Here is a 6,722-nt window from a genome sequence, read left to right on the forward strand (position 1 = left end):
TCTCTGTATGACTTATTTCACTTAGCATAATACTCTCCAGTTCCATCCACGTTGCTACAAAAGGCTAAAATGAACAAATCAGGAGACTATAGATGCTGGAGAGGATGTGGAGAAATGGGAACCCTCTTGCACTGTTGGTGGGAATGCAAACTGGTGCAGCCACTCTGGAAAACAGTGTGGAGGTTCCTCAAAAAATTAAAAATAGAGCTACCCTGTGACCCAGCAATAGCACTGTTAGGAATTTACCCAAGGGACACAGGAGTGCTGATGCATAGGGGCACTTGTACCCCAATGTTTATAGCGGCACTCTCAACAATAGCCAAATTATGGAAAGAGCCTAAATGTCCATCAACTGATGAATGAATAAAGAAATTGTGTTTTACATACACAATGGAATACTACCTGGCAATGAGAAAGAGTTAAATATGAACTGAAATTGATATATTAGAATGGGTAACCCAAAATCTCCAAATTGCTAAACATAAACTCTGTTATTTTTCAATTACATTTTCCTTTTTATTCCAAAACTGAAGATACACATTCTAGAGTGTTTGAAGGATTTTGTAGAGCAAAGGTGCTCATCAAGATGAAGATTTGAGGTAGCACATAATGATGGTTGAACAGTACAACCTATGGTTTATTTTTCTATTTGTGTCTTCAATTTTTAAAATACTGTACTTAATAACTGAGCTCATATTGAGGGGGAACATGTTTTTAATTATTGAAGAGTCCAAATCAAAATATCATAAAAATGGTGTATAAACTCTCACTGGTAAGATATCTTTATAAACAGTGTATACATTAGGATTACATTTTGCTTTGATTCAAAATTTACCTCAGCAGTGTCTTTTACACACACACACACACACACACACACACACACACACACACACACACACCACATTCCAGGTAATAGTTGCATGTATCTTATATGTTATACACGCTACACTTGATAATTTTGAGAATTTTTCTTTATTCAAATCTCTACCACTCTGATTAATAACAATCAACTTTTAAAACAATTAAATTCATAATTTCAGAGATTGGTTTATAAGGTAAATTCATTCTGGGCTTTGGCACAAAACTGTATTATAAAAGCAAAGCACAAAGCATTTCTTATTAAAAGGATATATTTTCTCTTGCTTTCAGTTCCCATGAGGAAACAAACAAACAAATGCTATGTACCAAAGAATATGGAGGTATTTTCATTTATATGTCAAGGAGCAATACATTGATATTTGAGCCAGACTACTTATTATACGGATGATCTGGAAAAATAGACAAAATTAAATTATCTAATAAACCTAAGTTAAATAAATATTAGCTAGTTATTTGTAAGCAGGAAACCCACCCGTAAGTATTCAAGGGTTAAGCAACATAGACAAAGCACTATTGATGTAAAAACGCTGGGAGTAAGTGCAATTGTTAATTAGGTTGACTTGCCCTTCTTAAGTAGTGTGCCAGGCTTCCCTTTTCTACAGTTAAGATCAATGGGGAATTGTCTGTGAGTGTGCGGATATATCATATCACAGTACAGGAAGGTGCTCTTGTCTCTAGGCAGATTCTCACTAAGGTATTGTTGAAATCCCACAGAAGAAAAAATCAGTCAATGGAAGTGTTCTTTCAGTGGCACAAAGAGCTGGTAATCTAGCTTGTTGGCTTCCACATCCAGTGTTGCCATTGATTTGCTCTGTGATAAAGCACTTAACCCTCAGTTCAGCAGTCCAAAATAAAGGAAGCTTTGCTACAGGAATGGCAGCAGTTTTAATTAATCTTCTTAAGGAGCTCTAAATCCCTGGCTATGTGGCTAGGGGAAAAGTGCATAATTAAGGGTTCTGATCTTCTAGGGAGGGAAAGCACTAAGTTGGAAAGTCTAACCATATTGAGCACATGCCAGAAATGTGATAACTATGGGTTACATACAAAAATTGAAAAGGAAGATAAATTAGCCTAAGAAGTTATACTGAGAAAATATGACCACCTAGCGATCAGCATTGGTTTTGGTCATTTGAAATATGAGAATCTGTAAGTACCTGTAAGAATTACAGGTCAGGAATGACTTCTTGTTTGAAGGGTAATACTGTAAGTAGTACCTTTTATTCAAATCCTACTATGTTTTAGGCATTCTCTGGAGGCAATTTACATATATACATATATAACTTTATCCAATCATTACAACACCACTGAAAGGTAGGAATTATTGTCTTAACACATAAGCAAACAGTGGCACTGCAAGGTTCCTTAATTTGCCCAAGGTGATAGAGCTATTGTACAGTGGCAGAGTTAGGGTTTAAACACAGATTTAAAAACCCTGTAGTTGTCACTCTAGGTTACAGGGATATGAGCCAGTCTCGGTCTTGATATTATTCTAAGAGAACTTGTTTGATGATGGCTAAGCATAAAGAAGACAATTAATTCCCTGGAAGCTTTCTTCAGTGACATTTTGTCTCTTAGGCTGAGTAGTCAGATTTTGTTCCTAAGTGAAGAGTCCTAGAGAATTTCAAAAGAAAGAGAGTAACTTTGGGGCACCTGGGTGGCTCGGTTGGTTGGGTGTCCAACTTCGGCTCAGGTCATGATCTCACGGTTTGTGAGTTTGAGCCCCATGTTAGGCTCTGTGCTGACAGCTCAGAACCTGGAGGCTGCTTTGGATTCTATGTCTCCCCCTTTCTCTCTGCCCCTCCCCTTCTTGCACTCTGTCTCTCTCTCTCTCTCAAAAATAAACATTAAAATTTTTTTTTAAGTACTTGATAAATAAAGAGAGTAACTTCAAGAGCCAACTTCCCCAAAGCAGAGAAAGACTTGTGGCCCTCATGAATTCCATGTTATGACAGTCACATGAAAAATATTGGACCATATGAACAGTTTTGAGAAATAACATAGTAACTCATCTAATAGCTAATGCAGCAGGAACTGCTTAAAAGGAATGAAATTATATTCACATTGTCGAAGTATGGAGTTGTTAGTTCACTGCACAATGAAACAGTTACCTGTGATGAAAATATGGGTCTTGGGAAGCCTGGCTGGTTCAGTTGGTGAAGCATGCAATTCTTGATCTCGGGGTTGTGATTTTGAGCCCCACGTTTTGAGCCCCACCCCCTGATGGGTGTAGAGATTACTTAAAAATAAAAAAATCTTGGGTGCCTGGGTGACTCACTCAGTTAAGCGTCCAAGTCTTGATTTTGGCTCAGGTCTTGATCTCACGGTTCATGAGATTGAGCCCCACGTCAGACTCTGTGCTAATAGTGTGGACTCTGCTTGGGATTCTCTCTCTCCCTCTCTCTCTGCTCCACCCCCTCCAAAATAAATAAATAAACTTAAAAAAATTTTTTTTAAATATGGGTGTTAAGCTATATTCCCAAAATGAATAACTGACATTTTTCACCAAGTGGCACTAACTTCACTTAGTTTTACAATTTTGAAAAACTTAAATGTAATACATTTTTACCAAGTTACAATTTCTCTGAAAGAGAGAAATCCTAAATGTTTTGCTTATATATTTTACAAAATTAAATAGATACTATAACATCAAGAACGTAAACATGAAATGGAGAAACTTTCTGGCATGAGAACCGTTGCTTGGAAAATACATCCTTAATTATACTACAGAAGGAACAGAAGAGTGCTCCTAAAATAAAATTAGTTATTTTTACATTAAATAACTAGGAATCAGTGTGAGGTAGTGAAAAGGAGACCTGGGTTTATTTCCAGTTTTCTACCAATTAAATCTTAGATAAATTTCAAAAACAAGAGGGTTGGATTTGGTGATCTCAAATGTTTTGTATGGCTCGCTCCATATGTCTAAATTTCCTAAGAGCAGGATGAGTAACTTACAAAATATTTTCTCAAGCAAGGTAGAATCATAACCACTTGAGTCACTGAAATGTTCACTGGACAAGCTCCTCATGGAAGTGCCATATGAGAAGATCCTTCCTTGGCTCGGTGCATACAAAATGATGTAATGTTTTAATAGGCCTCACCTTGTCTGGTGGAATCATTTTATCAGTTGATTTCTGGGCTGACAGCACCAAGAGAAGTGCTCAAAGTGGCCTATATATGAGATTACAAATCCTTTTATTATGCTGCATGAGGAATTTGGAAAAACCAACATTCCAATGTATTCCAAATGAAAAATAGCACTCTCTCTCCCCACTTATAGTGCTTACTATGGCAAGGTGTCTGCTGTGTAAAACAGGCAGACATACAGGGGCATCTGGATGGCTCAGGCGACTGAGTGTCTGACTTCAGCTTAGGTCATGATCTCATGGTTCATGAGTTCGAGCTCCACGTTGGGCTCTGTGCTGACAGCCCAGAGCCTGGAGCCTGCTTCGGATTCTATGACCCCCTCTCTCTGCCTCTCCCCTGCTCATACTCTGTTTCTCTCTTTCAAAAGTAAATAAACATTACAAAATTAAAAAAAAAAAAGCATGCAGACACACAGATAAAGGTTTACTTAGCAAGAAATTCTCAATGAGGAGGAAGCCCTAATGATCTTACAATTCTTATTATCATCATGCATTTACATGGTGAATTCCTTTAAGGAAGCCTTCTTGGAAACTTCTTCCAAGTAATATGGAAAGGTTGACATTTAGCCATGGTTGAAGAATCACCAAACTTTGCTATGTGGGTGGGGGAAATTACTTTGTAAACAGACACCTGGAATATTCCCTCAACATAATAATAATAGGGTGAAATACAGTAAATAAACTTAATGTTTCTCTGGCACTTTCTCCTCTCTTTTTGGTCATCTCTTTCTTTACCTGTCTTGCTTTCATGACCCCAGACCGAGTCGCATGCTCTAACGACTCAGCTAGTCAGGTACTCCACCTGTGTTGCTTTTAAAAACCAAGCAGCATATGCAACAAAAAAGCAGAACACAAACATTTAAGTAACCTTATTAGCTTTTGCTCAAATTTCTCTTTTCTCAGTTTAAAGTTATAAGCCAATCTTTCTCCCCTTTTAAAATTTGGGCATTTGAGTTTTAGGTTAGAAATATAGATCAGGCAATCACTGTTTGTGATTCATAAGCTAAGAGTATTGTATATTACCTCTTCCCTAACCCATGCCCAACCAGGAAAAAAGAAGAGTATTTGTTTTTTTTTTACATGTGTCTCTGTAGATCATCAAAGTAGTTCAGTTCAAAAAACACATATCAAATACTATGCTAAGTATTGGAAGCAAAAAGCTTAAAAAAGGGTGATTATTGCTGTCATGGAGCTTATAAGTTAAATAGAAATATAATTATAGCAGTAGTAATAATAATGATAATGCCTAACACTTATTGAATGATTCCTATGGTGCCAACTAGCACTAAATGTCTTAGATAAATTATTTCATTTACTCATCTCTGGAATAGGGATTATTATTTTATAAATGAGTAAATTGAATAGAGGGAAGTTTAGTAACTTGTCCACAGTCACACTTGCAATAAATGACAAAACTGTGTTGAAACTTGGGTCTATCAACTCTAGAACCTCATAATCTTAATCAGTACCTTAAAGTCCTCTAGAAGCTCATATAAAAAGAAATCAAGAGACGTGGGGGCACCTGTGTGGCTCAGTCAGTTAAGTGTCTGACTTTGGCGCAGGTCATGATCTCATGGTTCGTGAGTTCAAGCCCTGAGTGAGGCTCTGTGCTGACGGCTCAGAGCCTGGAACCTGCTTTGGATTCTGTGTCTCCCTCTCTCTCTCTGCCCCTCCCCTGCTTGCATTCACTTACTCTCTCTTTCTCTCAAAAATAAATAAACATTAAAAAAAGAGAGGGAGAGAGAGAGAAGTGAAGATATTTTACAGAAGGACCTTCCTGTAACCTATGACTCCGGAGATGTCCTATTGATGCCAAAAAAGAGGCAATGAAAGTAACATAGATGTGGTCTATGAATTCTAGGCCTTCATACAGAATCAGACCAAGTTTTGATAAAAAAATAAAATATTCTTTCCTTTTAATTCATTCTCTAATTTCCAGAGGTCTGGGTGGAATGCTGGGACAGAAAGAACACGGCCCCCGTCCTTATAGATTTCAATTCTAGCAATTCATACATAATGCAGAAACTTCAGATTTCCAGGAATTTGTAAAAGCAAAACTAAACAAAAACAAACCAACAATACCCTGCAACTATCTGCCCAAAATTATCCAGGCATAACAGTTCTTGCTGCTATCTTTATATTTTTAGTTTTGAGTAATGAGCTCTTTGGAGAGAAAAATATTGAGGATAAAGCTACATAGCAAAATGCAGAGAGAGGTAGATTGAGGTACATCTCAATTTATCTTGACAGTTTTTATAGCATTTAAAAAGTAACACATAATTAAGGAAGACTTATTAGAATTTAGGCAGTTAATATTCAAAAAATTTCTAGAGATTAAAACTTAAATTTTCTGTCTGTTGCAATATTTTCAAGGTTTATCAAGACTTTACCCAGAAGAATGCACTTTATGGGAAAAGTCTGACAATGAGAAATTGTATCTTTTGAGATGTGACACTAACAGGCTTGATAATTCAAGGAAGGATATTGAGAATTAAGGACCAAGAACAAAGATAAAAAACAAAAACTTGTAGAAAAGTTTTTTTTTATTATTGTTCCAAACAGTAAATAGATGTTTCATTTTTGTCATAACTCTAAGTTAATGAACATTTTATAAAGACTAGAGAAGAAAATTGAATTTTAACTCTGTGCCAGTTCACTCAAGTAGTAGTTAATATTTATTCTGAACACAATTTGCTTTTT

The sequence above is a fragment of the Herpailurus yagouaroundi genome, unplaced genomic scaffold (assembly GCF_014898765.1).
Source record: "Herpailurus yagouaroundi ecotype Mexico unplaced genomic scaffold, PumYag 166, whole genome shotgun sequence".
In the NCBI taxonomy this organism is placed as follows: domain Eukaryota; kingdom Metazoa; phylum Chordata; class Mammalia; order Carnivora; family Felidae; genus Herpailurus; species Herpailurus yagouaroundi.